Below are 16,723 nucleotides of genomic sequence, written 5' to 3'. Positions count from 1 at the left end.
ATATATATATATATATATATATATATAAAAAAAAATATATAAAACTATGTAAATATGGTATAGCTATGATCGCACAGACTTGAAGAAAAAACTGTCTTATCACTTATATTGCACATTGAATGGCATAAATAATAAATAAAATACAATTTTGACCTGCTGTTGATTTGTTTATTCTAGTAAAACTAGGCTCACATTTATCCTGTGCTCTATGCTGAGCACTTACATTGTGGTTTATGTATAAATCTCTACAATACATGATGAAGATGGAACCCCTGATGGAACATTCCTTATGATGAGGAAGATGGAGACACTGGGGAGGGTCTCTGGCCTATAATCCATTGGTGCCCATCTTTTTAAGCATTCATAACTGTGATCCAAAATGTCATGTACAATGTTCCCAATAAAGGTTCAACTCATTTAATAGAAAAAAAGCAAGCCTCCACTCAGGTCTGTCATCTGTCAATGGAAATAAAGGGAGCTTACACGTTACTAGTAAGACAGGATCTGGAAAAACAGGATGGCTTCCCTCAGATAGAAATCCAGCAAAATCTGCGCTCCCAAATCCAAATGCACCTCTCCCTTCTGAGCACCCCAGTGTGCCTCAACCACATCTATAATTCACATGTTTTGCATTTTTGTAGTGAGGAAAACACATTTAATTTACCAGGTGCATGTCTCCAAAAGCACGAGCTGGGCACAATCTATGGGCACTACAATGTACGAGCACTACAATGTCAGATTTGTAATTTTCACTCAGCTGCTTGTTTCTGAATAACACCCATGGAGTCAAAATAATCATTACACCTGTAGATAAATTCACAAATAGTTGCATGTCCAAAATGGTGATACTTGAGGGGGGATTCTGCTCTTCTGACACTTAGGGGCTCTGTATATAGAGTTTTCAAACTATTATAAGAAAACTTGTGCTCCAAGGTTCAAATGGTGCTTCTTCGCTTGAGAGGTCAAGTCTCGCCGTTTAGCTAAGCAGTACTTTACAGCCTCATATGGCGTACTGCTATGTTCATCAGAAATTGTGTGACACATTTTGGTGCCATTGTTACCTATTTTTCATGTGAAAATGGAAAATTTGGGGCTAAAACAACATTTATGTAGTAAACATTTAATTACTTTTTCTTCACTGTACAATGGTATAAAATTCTGACAGACCTGAGGTGTCGATACGATCAGTCTATCCCTAGAGGAATTAATTCAGAGGTGTAATTTGTAAAATAGGGTCACTTATGGGGGAGTTTCTGCTGTTCTGACAAGGCACCCGCAAACCAAAAAAGAATAATCTGCACTATAATATGGTGCTCCTTCCTTTCTGAGCTTTTCACTCTGCCTAAAAAGTAGTTACTGATTACATGTAGGATATTGGCACACTCAGGATAAATTGTGTGATCCATTTTTTTTCCTATTAGCCATTATACAAATTAGAAACTTGGGGCTAAAACATTATAATGGTAAAAATTGAATTAATCTTTTTCACCACGCAATGCTATAAAATTCTGTGAGGCACATATGGTTTCAAAATGCTCACTGAACCCTTAGATGAATTGATTGAGGAGTGTAGCTTGTAAAATGGGGTCACTGATTGGGGTTGTGTTATTCTAGCATCTCAAGGAACGTTGCCAATGTGACATGGCCCTTGAAACCATTCTTGCAAAATCTGCATTGCAATATGGCCTTCCGTCCCTTCTGAGCTTTGCACTGTGCCTCAAAAGTAGTTATCGACCACATATGGGTTATTGGCAAACTCAAGAGAAATTGGGAAACAAATTGAACCATTTGTTTTCTCCCATTACATTTTTGAAAATTAAAACCTTGGGGCCAAAGCAACATTGTATTGGAAAAAATTGGAAATTTTCATTTATTCAGCCCTGTTACAAACTTTTGTGAACCCTTGAGAGTGAAAAATGCTCACTACACGCCTATATAAATTCATTGAGAGGTGTAGTTTCCAAAATGGGGTTACTTGTGTGGGCTTTTTTATAATTTGGGCACATCAGTGGCTCGGCAAAGACAGCAGATGCCATGTTGTCTATTTCAGCCAATTTTGCACTCCAAAAGTTGAATGGCACTCCTTCCCTTCCAAGCCCTGTTGTGTGCTCAAACACTAATTTTCCCGCACAGATGGGGTATCCTTGTAGTCCAGACAAACTGTACAACAAATTTTATTCCCATTTTCTCCTGTAACTCTTGCCTAAATTAAAAATTTGGGTGAAAAGCAACGTTTGTGTAAAAAAAATGTTTTTTTTTTTCATTTTAACAGCTCAACGTTATAAAATTGTGTGAGCACCTCTGGGATCAAGATGTTCACCAAACCACTAAATAAATTTCTTCAGGGCTGTTGTTTCCAAAATGGGGTTACTTGTGGGGGATTTCTACTATTTAGGCCGACAAGGGCCTTGGCAAACTCGACATGGTGTCAGCTGTATCAGCCAATTTTGCATTCCAAAGTGATACTACTTCCCTTCCAGGCCCTGCTGTGTGCCCAAAGTATAGTTTTCCATCACATATGGGTTATTGATGTACTCAGGAGAAATTACATAAATTGTATGGTCCATTTTCTCCTGGTACCCATTTGAAAATGTAGTATTTGAGGATAAAGCAATATTTTTGTGGGAAAAAGTAACATTTTAATTTTTCCTTCAAAATAGTTTTAGTAATTCCTGTGAAGCACCTAAAGGGTTAATAAGCTTCTTGAATATTGTTTGGAGCACTTTGAGGGGTGCAGGTTTTAAAATGGTGTCATTTTTGGGTATTTTCTGTGATATAAGCCTCTCAAAGTCACTTCAAATGAGATAAAAAAAATAAATTAGCTTTCTATTTTTAGGGGAAAAAAATTAGAAATTAACGATAATCTTTTAACTCTTCTAACTTCCTACCGGAAAAAACCTTGTTTAAAAAATGGTGCTGATGTAAAGTAGATATGAAGGAAATGTTATTTATTAGGGTTTTTTTGTAAAATACACTATTCACAAAAAGTTAGAGATATTTGGCTTTCGGGGGAAATTTCAGGATAAAAAAACTCACCAGATGAAAAGTCACAGCCAACACAGGTCAAAATGACAAATGAACTCGCAGGATGCAGCCGGTCCCCTATGATAAAGGTGGGGGCAACACAAGTGCAGAATACAGATGAGACATTCACTCACAGCCTACCAACTCATGGAGGGGGGTGGCTGCTGGTTTTACATTGGGCGCCAGTCACACAGGTACATGCAATGCACAGTGTCCGGCTCACAGCCTATTGATGACACCCATACTATTAGATCTGGCGGGCTACCCAGCACTATAAGTGCATTAACAGACAGCACAGACACCCCAATGGACCAATACCTCACATTAATTATCATTTGATATAATGTTCTATTGCACAATTATCAGCAGGATGCAGCCGGGCCCTTTGAGGTGTCTGTCCTGTGTGTCAATGCACTTATATAGTGCTGGGCAGCCTGCTTGATTTAATAGTGTGTGCGTCATCAATAGGCTGTAAGCCAGACACTGTGCATTGCAAGTACCTGTGTGACTGGCACCCCATGTAAAACCTCATTATTGTGCATGTTTAATGCCAGCAGCCACCCCCTCCATGATTTGGTAGGTTCTGAGTGGTTGTTTCATCGGTATTCTGCACCTGTGTTACCCATACCTTTATCATGGGAGGACGGCTGCATCCTGCAAGTGCATTTCCCATTTTGACCTGTGTTGGTTGGTGGCTTTTTTTCTGGTGAGTTTTTATGATTTTTTTTCTGAATCTATGTCCTTTTCAATGAATTTTGTTTAGAAATTTCAGGATAATCCTAAATTTCCCTCTAACCTTTCCAGGTGAACTTAATGTGACCTGCTCTCAACTTTTGAATGTAAATGTCCAATTGTTCAATATTTCATCACTTTTTGTCAACTTACTATTCTCTAACAAGGAGCTTAATGACAAAATTCACAACAGGTGTTTGATCCATGAATCGACCAAATACATTTTCGGGTTCAATTAGAATTGATATTTACACAGTCCTTCTCATTTTGCTGTTCACATTTTGACATCATGAGAACAAGACAACACTTATCAATTGTTCTACAGTGCCTGATCATTGTGAGACTTTAAGCAGGATGTTCTCAGGTGGAAATGGCCACTGAGCTTAGAGTGTCACCAGGTTGCAACAGAGATACAGAGAGACTGGAAGAGTCACAGAAAGGCATAAAAGTGTACATCTTTGGCCACATCCTATACGGATGATAGAGTCATTGTTAACAATGCCAATTGGAACCGAATGCTGTATGTCACACAAAGCCAGGCACATTTAAACTCCGTGGGATGTACCTAAGTGTCACGTCAGACCATTCAAAACCATTTACATCAGTGTGGTCTGCATGCTAGATGACCTTCAAGGGTACCTGACCACACCACCGGGCACAGGAGTCATTGTGTTTCTGGATGAGGGACTAGTGGACCTTAGTGCTGGTCACTGATGAAAGTCAATTTAAACTGAGCAGAAATGATAGTGGCCAATTATGTTGGAGACATCAAGATGAGCACTATGCATCAGCCACTGTTATCACCAGATGAGCCTTTTGTAGTTCTGGTGTTAAAGTGGTGGCATGTGGGTCTAGTCAATACAGAACTGCCCAACACTGGATGGTACAGTGATAGCCCCGACTATTTTAATAAAATCATTAATCCAGTCATTGTGCTTCTGCATGAACAACACCGGCCTAATTTCATCTTCATGGATGAAAATGCTCAAGCTCATCAAGGTCGCATCATTAGTGAACAGCTGCTGGAGACTGGGGTATCTCAAATAGAGCGGCCTACATCTTCTCCAGACCTGAATCCCATAGAAAACCTATGGTATCAGCTGAGTCACCATGTAGAGGCCGTAACTGCACCGCAGAGCTTCAATGACCTGAAGACTGTGCTTCAAGAAGAGTGGGATGTTTCTGCCTCCACAGACAATAACTCCACCTGTGAATAAATAAATAAAACAATAAAGCAATAAAAAATACACACATTTGGTATCACTGAGTTCAGAAATGCACAATCTATCATAATATAAAATCAATTCATTTCATCGGTGCATGGCGTAAGAAGAAAAAAGTTTCAACTGCCAAAATTACGCTTTTTTGGTAGCTGCAACATTGCATTAAAGTGCAATAACAGGCGATAAACACAATGCATCTATGCAAAAATGGTATAATTAAATGCATTCGCTCAAGACACAAAAATAAGACCTCACTGAGCCCCAGACCCCAAAAAATGAGAACGCTATGGGTCTGAGAATATTGCGATAAAAGCTCAATTCCTTCCTTGGACAAATTTCAGATTTTTTTTGACCCCTTAAATAAAAGTAAACCTATACATGTTTGGTATCTACAAATTTGTACCGATGTGAGACATCATACCGACATGTCAATTTTACCATATAGTGAATGTGGTAAATTAAACCCCCCCAAAAAATTGTGCAATTGCAGTTTTTATACAATTTCACCGCATTTGGAATTTTTTCCCCATTTTCCAGTACACTATATGGTATTACTAATGGTTTCATTCAAAAGTACAACTCGTCTCGCAAAAATATAAGCCCTCATATGGCAATGTTGATGGAAAAATAAAAACGTTATGACTCCTGGAAGAAGAGGAGGAAAAAACAAAAATGAAAAATTGCCAGGGAGAAGGGGTTAAAGTCATAAAAATTTAGAGTTTGAAAGTTGCAAAATTTCAAAATTTCCGCCAAAATTCTTATAGTCTTACGAATAAACATAAAAAATTGTAATCTAAATTTACCACAATCGTGAAATACAATGTGTCTTGAAAAAATGACCTAAGAATCACTGAAATGTTCCACAGTTACCACATAAAGTTACAGAATTGTAAAATTTGGCCTAGTCAGGAAGGTGAAAACAGGCTTGAACGGTGAGGGGTTAAGAAACTGAGTATAAGTGTTTCTAGAAGAGGTGATGCTGTTTTGAAAGTGTTGGGCAGTCACACGAACTATTAGGCCTAAGCCACACGGCGAGAAAAACAGTGCGAGTGGAGTGCGATAAAACATCGCATTCCCCTCGGACCAATTCTAGCCTGTGTGTCAGCGCACATGAGCGATTATTTTCTCAGCCCTAATCGGACTGAGAAACCGGCTACGCAGGAGAGAGGGAGAGAAATCCCTCCCTCCCCTCCTGAGTGCCGGCCCGCCCCCCGCAGCTGAGGTCTGCTCGCACGAACGGACCTCAGTTGCAAGGACACACGCATGACACTTGGCTCTGCTGTACTGCCAGCACGAGCCGAGTGTCATGCAAGTGGATCGCAGTAGTCCCCGTGTGGCCCCAGCCTTAAAGTAATTTAGATTTCTATTTTGTTCAATCACTTTGCATTTTGTTAACTTATAAAAATATACAATTACCACTTTGATTTTTGATTCCTTTGTAGCATTTTTTCCACACCTGCCTAAAACTTTTACACATTACTGTGTATACCATGTTTTTCGTTTTATAAGACGCACCGGATTATAAGACGCACCCCAAATTTGAAGAGGGAAAATAGGAAAAAAATATTTTTTACTGTTAAAATGAGGGTCTGACTTATAATCCTAGTGCCTCTTATATTACCAGGGGGGAGCAGCGGTGGAGGAGCAGCTCAGGAAGGTCACAGAAGGCAGGGTAGGCGATGTTACATGCTCGGAGGAGGGGGTGTCGCAGCTCAAGAGGGTCAGTGTGCGGAGGGTCAGTGATACTGCTTGCTCATGGGGTGTCACGGCAGTGGGCACCATTGATCTGCCAGCAGGCTCGGAGGAGGGGGTGTTGTGACTCAAGAGGGTTAGTGTGCGGCAGCGTCGGGTCGGCGATAATGCAGGCTCGTGGGATGTCACGGCAGCGAGCACCATTGATCTGCTGGTGGACTTCAATAAACAGGACGTGGAGTCCTATCTGCACACATGCCGCCTCCGCAGCCATTTTCTTGAAGTCCATCTCGTTAATGGCTGGCGATTCAAAGCAGCCTGCAGATCAACTGCGCCTGCAGCCGCAACATCCCACACGCCGACAGTATTGCCGACCCTCCGCAGCCACACATTCACCCTCTTGAGCCGCCACACCCCCTCCTCCGAGCCCGCCGGAAGATCAATGGCGCCTGCCACTGTGACACCCCACAAGCCCACAGTATCGGCGACCCTGCACCACCACTGACGCCCCGGTAAGCCATATGTGGTTTATAAAATGCTCCCCCATTTTCCCCCCAGTTTTTGAGGGAAAAAAGTGCATCTTACAAAATGGAAAATATGGTACATTAAAAAAATATCTAAAAAAAACCCCTAATACAAATATAAAAGAATGAATAAAAAAGTAATTTGATTCATTTTAATTTTGTAAAAAACAAAACCCAAAAGTATTAAAACATAATCAAAAATGTAAAAAGAAATGTCTGGACACCGATACTTTTGCAGCTTTTCTATGTAGTTATAACCTTTGTGTTTATCCACTGAGCTTTGCTGTACTAGACAGACCATGAGTTTTAGAGATGAAATAAAGATCAAGAAGTTTCTTTGTTTTTGATTTCAAAGGAGAAATAATGGAATTGCAGAAATGCACTTTGATTATTGATGGAAGACAACAATAAAATTGGATTGGATGAAAGGAGAGTCACTGGGTTTTCACCAAACGGGCTTACCTCAATTAAAGGATAAGTTCCCCTTCAGTAAATTTGCTAAAGCATATAAAATATTACATAACATTATTTGCCAGATATAGTTGTATAACTGGAGTTGTTCCTTCTTTCCATTCACAGACAATAAGCAGCTTTCTGGCTTACTGTGGCATGGAAAAGTTAGAGTATCCCTGGACAAAATGAACCCTTCACAACCTTGAACATATACAGTGCCTACAAGTAGTATTCAACCCCCTGCAGATTTAGCAGGTTTACACATTCGGAATTAACTTGGCATTGTGACATTTGGACTGTAGATCAGCCTGGAAGTGTGAAATGCACTGCAGCAAAAAAGAATGTTATTTCTTTTTTAATTTTTTTTTTTAAATTGTGAAAAGTTTATTCAGAGGGTCATTTATTATTCAACCCCTCAAACCACAAGAATTCTGTTTGGTTCCCCTAAAGTATTAAGAAGTATTTCAGGCACAAAGAACAATGAGCTTCACATGTTTGGATTAATTATCTCTTTTTCCAGCCTTTTCTGACTAATTAAGACCCTCCCCAAACTTGTGAACAGCACTCATACTTGGTCAATATAGGAAAGACAAAGGAGCACTCCAAGGCCTTCAGAGACAAGATTGTGGAGGGTCACAAGGCTGGCAAGGGGTACAAAACCCTTTCCAAGGAGTTGGGCCTACCTGTCTCCACTGTTGGGAGCATCATCCGGAAGTGGAAGGCTTATGGAACTACTGTTAGCCTTCCACGGCCTGGACAGCCTTTGAAAGTTTCCACCCGTGCCAAGGCCAGGCTTGTCCGAAGAGTCGAGGCTAACCCAAAGACAACAAGGAAGGAGCTCCGGGAAGATCTCATGGCAGTGGGGACATTGGTTTCAGTCAATACCATAAGTAACGTACTCCACCGCATTGGTCTCCGTTCCAGACGAGCCCGTAAGGTACCTTTACTTTCAAAGTGTCATGTCAAGGCTCGTCTACAGTTTGCTCATGATCACTTGGAGGACTCTGAGACAGACTGGTTCAAGGTTCTCTGGTCTGATGAGACCAAGATCGAGATCTTTGGTGCCAACCACACACGTGACGTTTTGAGACTGGATGACACTGCATACAACCCCAAGAATACCATCCCTACAGTCAAGCATGGTGGTGGCAGCATCATGCTGTGGGGCTGTTTCTCAGCCAAGGGGCCTGGCCATCTGGTCCGCATCCATGGGAAGATAGATAGCACGGCCTACCTGGAGATTTTGGCCAAGAACCTCCGCTCCTCCATCAAGGATCTTAAGATGGGTCGTCATTTCATCTTGCAACAAGACAACGACCCAAATCACACAGCCAAGAAAACCAAGGCCTGGTTCAAGAGGGAAAAAATCAAGGTGTTGCAGTGGCCTAGTCAGTCTCCTGACCTTAACCCAATTGAAAACTTGTGGAAGGAGCTCAAGATTACAGTCCACATGAGACACCCAAAGAACCTAGATAACTTGGAGAAGATCTGCATGGAGGAGTGGGCCAAGATAACTCCAGAGACCTGTGCCGGCCTGATCAGGTCTTATAAAAGACGATTATTAGCTATAATTGCAAACAAGGGTTATTCCACAAAATATTAAAACTAGGGGTTGAATAATAATTGACCCACACTTTTATGTTGAAAATGTATTAAAATTTAACTGAGCAACATAACTTGTTGGTTTGTAAGATTTATGCATCTGTTAATAAATCCTGCTCTTGTTTGAAGTTTGCAGGCTCTAACTTATTTGCATCTTATCAAACCTGCTAAATCTGCAGGGGGTTGAATACTACTTGTAGGCACTGTATATACGTCTTAAGTCGTGTTTTCCCCCCGTAACCACGGGCTCCGGCGGCGAGCCTGCAGTAATCCCCGCACATGTCTGCTAATCTGATCAACAGACATGGGTGGCTAACAGGCGTGGGTAGATTAAAAATCCACATTTGCCTGCTAACCACTTAGATTTTGAAAGCACAATTTAAGTGGCCGTAGCAGGGATCGCGCTGTTCCCCGACACCATCGGCGGTCCCATGATGCGATCATAGGGCGCCAATGTGTTGTCATGTTAACGCAGAGTCAGCTAATGACCCCTGACGCTACCATGACGTATGTATTGTGAGAGTCGACAGAGCGCCGGAACTCACAGGAGATGAGCATTTTTGCTGATCAGAGTGATACTGCTCTGATCAGCAGAAATGCCCAGGTGATTGGACTGTGCAGGCATTATTTTGCTAGGTGGACTACCAAAATAAATAAAAAAAGTTAAAAAAAGTTTTAAAAAATTAAAGAAACCTAAAAGTTGACATTGCCCCTATTGAAAGTAAAACAATAAAATAAAAAAAATACATATTTAGTATTGCCACCTTCAGAAATGCCCAGGCAGGCAGGAAAGGTTTTCTTCTGATGACTCTTCTATGAAGACCATGTATGTGCACGTGTCTCTGAACATTAGAACAATGTACCATAGCTCCAAAGTCTGCTAAATCTTCATGAAGGTCTTTTGCAGTCAACAGGAGGAGTATCTGATTTGCATCTCTAGCAAACCTACAAGCAGCTCTCACAGAAATTTTGATTGGTCTTTCAGACCATATCTTGACCTCCACTGTTCCTGTAACTGCCATTTCTTAATTACATTTCAAAATGAGTAAAAAGCAACCTGAAAACGCTTTGCTATCTTCTTATAGCCTCTGCCTGCTTTGCTGGCCTTCGTCATTTTCATTTTCAGAGTGCTAGGCAGCTGCTTAGAAGAACCCATGGTTGCTGTTTTTAGGCACATGGTTAGAAGAGGCTGGATTTTTATAAAACTGTGAAATTTGCATCACTTGGACTTTCCTAACGATGATAGGGAACAAGCCATAACCCTAATAGGCTAATTAAGGTTTGAAACCTTGGTAAAATTAATCTGAACACAAAAATCTCCAAGGCTGCCCACATTTTTGCATCTGCCCATTTTCCAAATGTAAAAGATGAATATATATATTATAGTCTAAAATATAAAGGACGTGTCATTTTTAACTTTATGCCATTTAGAGATCATTTCATCGTCAATTTTCTTAACTGTTCACAATTACAGTAATTGTGACCCAAATTTTTTCTTGCCACTGTATCTATTCTCTTATCAGGGGATATCCAATACTAAATGAGTCAATAGCTATAATAGAATATATTAAACAATTACCTATAAGCCATGTGCACTTGGTGAGTTTTTTTACCTCAGTATCTGTAAGCCAAAATCAGGAGTGGAGCAATCAGAGGAAAAAAAGTAATGGAAACACGGGCACCATTTTTACCCACTCCTGGTTAGCTGAAAAATAGCTAGCTGAAAAACTCACTAAACACTCAAAGTGTTCATGTGGCCAAATACTTAATAATTGGCTTAAAATGACTATCATTATGAAATATTTATGATCACATTAGTGAGCTTTAATCTCTTAATGACCAAGGATGTACTGGTATGGCCATCACAAAACCCTGCTCTCAATCCTATTGAACATGTATGGGCAAAGCTGAAAAAGCCGGTGCGAGCAAAGCGACCTACAAACATGGCTCAGTTACACCAGTTCTGTCAGCAGGAATGGGCCTAAATTCCTACCAACTATGGTGAGAAGCTTGTGGAAGGAGATCCAAAACGTTTCACCCAAGTCATACAGTGTAAGGACAATGATACCAAATACTAATGAAATGTATATAAACTTTTGATTTTGCAGAAAGTACTAAAAATACCTTAATCATTCTCTCTCTCTCATTATTCTGGCATTTGGCCAAATAAAAATAATTTTGGTTCCTAATTGTCTTAAAACGGGAAAGGATTATACTGATTTTATGTCAGATAGTGAGAAAAACATGTTGATGTGTCTTTTTAGATCGTGGATGTAAACTTCTGGCTTCAACTGTGTATTGTGTCCAAGATCTAGTGTTCATGCTCTCGAAAAAATGTGAAGTAGAAATTGTAGGAAAACAGTTGTCCCAGAGAAATATTTTAGAAACATGAAAAACACAAATGGCAACGTGTTTTGGCTTTTGATAACCCTTCATCAGGTGTGCCAAGAAGGATTTAATAAAAAATGCACCCCATCGATACCATCTACTGGTTTGCTAGTCTCATGCTTGTACCATTCTCTTCACTATATGCCGACCTTACCCCCTTGTTTGTGCCTCAATTTCATGATGTCAGAACTAGAGTTGAGCGCGGTTCGCGGTTCGAGGTTCTCCAGTTCGCGGCTCGAGTGATTTTGGGGGCTGTTCTAGATCGAACTAGAACTCGAGCTTTTTGCTAAAGCTGGATAGTTCTAGATACGTTCGAGAATGGTTCTAGCAGCAAAAAGACAAGCTAATTACTAACTGGCTTTCCGCTGTAATAGTGTAAGTCACTCTGTGACTCACACTATTATGACATTTCAGTGTATAGTGTGCGGGAACAGCGCATTCAGATCACTGCTGTATGGATAATGGCGATCGCCATTTTTTTTTTTTCCTTGTCTTCCTTCTCTAAGCGCGCGCGTGTAGTGGGGCGGGCCAGCATGCCAGCCAATCCCAGACACACACACAGCTAAGTGGACTTTTAGCCAGAGAAGCAAAGGCATGTGTGATAGGATGTCCATGTCACATGTCCATGCATTATAAAAATGGACATTTCCCTCCAGCACGCCATTATCTGCCTTCTGCGTTTTGGTGTCAGTCACCGCTGGCGTAGCTCCTGTCTCCGATACTGCTGTGTACGCTCTATACACAGCGCTATACAGAATAGGGATAGACGTTTCTATTAGTTCTTGTAAGGGCTAATACTAGCAGGGTCAGAGCCATAGGTGACAGTCAGGTCTGTGAAAACAGAGTTTAACAGCTACACAAGATGACAGCGTCTGTGTAGCTAAGGTCAGGGATTTCCTCGCTGCATTTCCCCAATAGGAGGGATAGAAAGGGAGGCTTCCATTCCTCTACCCAGACCCACAACCCTGCCACTGTACCCTCCTGCCCTTTGCACACTCAAACTCATTGTTACTAAGCCATTATACTAGCAAACACTGAGTAAACTTAGTGGCATCCTAAAAGTGGCTGTTGGACTTCCATTAGTGTCCCACTGGTGCAAATCTATGTGCAGCACCTCTGCATTGCACACTCAAACTCATTGTTACTAAGCCATTATACTAGCAAACAGTTTTTAATAAGCTATAATAATAGCCTAAAATTCTCTGTAATACTAAGTTAGTGTTCCTTTGCTGCCAAGCAAGGTACAACACATGTGCATTCTACACTCCTTTCCATTTCTGGAATGCAATTATTAACTGCAGGTAGTCCAGCCAATCTGTGACGAAGGTGCAGGTGTGGATATAATGTAGCCTGCATCCAATATTGGTTTTCTCGATGTCTGACAGCTCAACAATACCATCTGTTTCCACTTCCAAAACAAGTGATGAGCTGCCAATCACAATCCCTGTTGCGTGTAAAGGGGTGGAAGTTCAGTGTGAAAAACCATGTGAGACTGCTGTCCCCACAGTCACAGAGGATGAAGAGCACGCAGATGCACTTGATGGGGCAGGCGGTGATTGCACAGGCACGCTAGGCCGCATTGTAGCACAGTGAAATTCACATTGTGACTTATGCTTCATTTTAAGTCGTGTACAGGGTGGGCTCCCCAGTATGCAGCAAAACCAGGCAACAGGAAAAGGACTCTAGTCAGTTGGGTTGATAAATGAATGTTTAACTTTACCAAAACAAACAATAAGAACCATGCATACAATTTAAATAATTGAACAATCTATTCTGTTGCCTACTACCTGCTAATCCCTCTGCGTAGCAGTAATTGTGTGTTTGTGCGTGCGTGTGTGTGTGTGTGTGTGTGTGTGTGTGTGTGTGCCAACATGACTTACCAGTGGCGCATCACAAGAGCTTCCAAGTTATCTACCTAAACATAGACAAAACACATTACCCCCCCTGAATACCCTTGTTAGCTGAAGCCTCACAGATAAGGCAGATGATAACAGTGTGAATGCAAACCACACAGCTCTGCAACACAGTCATGGAAATCTTGAAAAGCAACAGTCAATGCAAACATGTGTCGCTGTCCCTCTATGATTTAAACTGTACGTGACAATTTGACAGTGCAGAGGCAGCAAGTCTTATTGTCTATATAGTCGGCCTACCTAGAACAGATATGTGTTTTGCTAATAAAACAAAGTGTTGCGTGCCCGCATTATTGTCTGGGCACAGCCTACCGTACCCGGGAACTGTGATGTCCAGTTGCCAGAAATACAGACTTTATGCTCCTCTCACGGTAAGCAGTATAGACAGCACTGTAAGAATGTTGGTCTGTGGCACAGGATGCTGCTCACTGGCGTTACGGTCCTCCTCACCAAACTCCAAAATGACTCCCCTCACAATTGAACGAAGTGTTTCCGCGGTGGCCCCTTGCTGTAACACACACCTTTAGCTTTTCCTTCTGTTCATAGACAGCATCTCCAAGTCCACACCCGAAGAGCAATTTCTCCTCCACGTCTAAGTGTGGAGAGGCAGCTAGTGCTCATGCGTGTGCCGATTTACCCCAGCCGCAGCCTAACTACAGTGTTTCGCCTAGTGAGTATACTCAGCCTGACTGTGCCATTCCTGAGGCTAAGTCTTCATTTTGGGATACAGCGCATGCTCCCACACTTAGTGCGAAAAGCCTCTTTGCACAGGTACTTGCACTCCGTGCCAGGTCTAAGTCCTGTTTTGTGCCTAGACACCATGCTAAAGCTGATAGTCTTTTTTCAGAGACTGTATTTCATGCTACTGAGCATGCTCAGGCACTTACTGCATCAGAGACTAGGTCCGATAATGAACTCTTTGGCCCTGCCCCTGATGTGGGGGTCCCATATAGACCACAGGGCATCAGGTGTCCTGACGATGTGGCCAGGCCACTCCCAAATGGCTTGCAGAGGCCCGCCCCTATGACTTGTCACCTCATTATTGATGGTCAGACGATGACTGGTGAGGTGTTTGTGTCGTGGCAGCCATGAGGTAATTATTGAAGTTTCGGTTCCAAATAGGACGCTAGTTATGCCACTCATGACGTGTCACTCTGCTTTTGTCTCCAGGAGGTGCATTGTGGTCCACCCTGGTTTGGGGCGGACCCAGGTTATAAAATGGGCTGGAGCCAACAAGGAGGTGCGCACAAGGAGGTGCGCAGTCTTCTATTATGCTCCGAAAGAGCACACCTCCATGTGTTGAACTCATTGCGGCTTTAGGCCAGAGGTAGGCAGGGATAGGGCGTCGATGCAGGCCGCCACCACAGTTGGTAACGCAGAACGGTTAAGACCAGCTCCTGTCCTACCAGTCCTGCTTGTGCAGCCCAGTGGCATTAACAGGCCTGCTGCTGCTGATGCGCCTGCTGTCCACAGGTGTTGCCCCAATGCACACGGTCAGCATACTCAATGGCCCCTGTGATGTTAACAGGGAGTTCCTGGGCTGGGTGGGCGTGTGGACCCTGTGACGCTAACAGGGCTCCCAATCTCCAGATCCGAGTGGCGTCTAACTCGGTTCAGGCTACTATTAGTTTCATAGCCACACAGCTCTGTATCCTCCACCTAACCTTCCAGTTGCCAACATCTCCTTTTCCATCTGGGAGCATGGTGGACACTGACTGCTGATGGGGATATATACCTTTCTCTTTCTTTTCTTATTAATTTTCGTTATATAGCGGTAACATAGTATATACCACCTTATCCAAATCTGCCAGTCCCACCGTAACAGATTGTGTTTCTTCAGCAAATGTTACTTTTGCTTAACCACCAAACCCACGGACAAAACCTTTTTTCCCCTTTCCAACACACCTGTTCCCCTTTCCACCAGCATCTGTCCTTTTTCAACTCATTTTGTATATGACCAAAAGTGCAATTCTGCAGGGACACCGTACTCAATGCCATCTCAGCACAGCAGCCATCCCTCGGTCCCTCAGATGTGGACAAGTAAAAGACCATTTCCTCCTATCCATGAAAAAGCGTTGAGATTCACTCTGTGCAGCACTGGTGTTTACTAGAAAAGCAGATCTAAGAATCCGTACCACCTTCTGCAGATACTCCTGTATACGTGCGTCCCTTTCTATGGCAGGAATTATTTCGCCAAATTTTGTCTTGTACCGGGGATCTAACAGTGTGGCAACCCAGTAGTTAGCATTACTTCGAATTCGTACAATCCGAGGGTCATGTTGTAGGTAGTGCAGCAAGAAGGCGCTCATGTGTCTTGTGCATCCAAGAGGACCAAGTCCATGGTGTGTTGGTGGCAGAGAGGTGAGAATCGTGCCTCCTTCCTCTGCCCTCTCCCCCCAACCTCGCACAACCGAAATGTGAGCAAGCTCTCACTCATCTGCTAAGTCTTCCATGCCCATCGCCAGTTCGTCCTCCATTTCTTCATGGGCTCCTGCACCTTCCTCAACACTTTTTGCTGATACTATGCGCCCTTGTTAATCCCTCTCCCTCACCATGACTGCCGCCTAGGTGCCGCTGACCATCTGGACCTCGTAGATCTTGTTATCCCTTCCGCATATGACTCCTCCTGTACTTCCTCCCCTTCCTCTTGTCCCAACACCTGACTCCGAATAATGCTTACAGTGTGCTCCATCATGTAGATGACCAGAATTGTCACGCTGAGAATGGCATTGCCAGTGCTAAACATCTTCGTCGACATTTGTAAACTGTGTAGAAGGATGCATAGGTCCTTGATCTGACACCACTCCAGCAGCGTGATCTGCACCACCTCTGGATCAAGTTAGGCCAGGCTATATGTCATAACGTATTGCAGAAGGGTTCGGCGGTGCTGCCATAAACGCTGCAACATGTGCAGATTCAAATTCCTGAGTGCCGGCACATCGCATTTCAGGCGTTTAACCACCACACCTAAAGACTTCTGGAGCGACAAAAGTTGTTGAGCTGCTGTGTGCGAACGATGGAAGTGAGCACATAGCGAGCGTACCCGCTGCACAAGGCCATGTAGGCCGGGATGGTGTTTTAAAAATTGTTGGAGAATTAGATTCAACACGTGAGCCATACAAGGCACGTGTGTCACATTGTCACGGCGAAGGGCCGCACCCATGTTTGCATC

The sequence above is a fragment of the Anomaloglossus baeobatrachus genome, chromosome 3, assembly GCF_048569485.1.
Source record: "Anomaloglossus baeobatrachus isolate aAnoBae1 chromosome 3, aAnoBae1.hap1, whole genome shotgun sequence".
Classification (NCBI taxonomy): domain Eukaryota; kingdom Metazoa; phylum Chordata; class Amphibia; order Anura; family Aromobatidae; genus Anomaloglossus; species Anomaloglossus baeobatrachus.
This window is presented reverse-complemented; position numbering follows the sequence as displayed.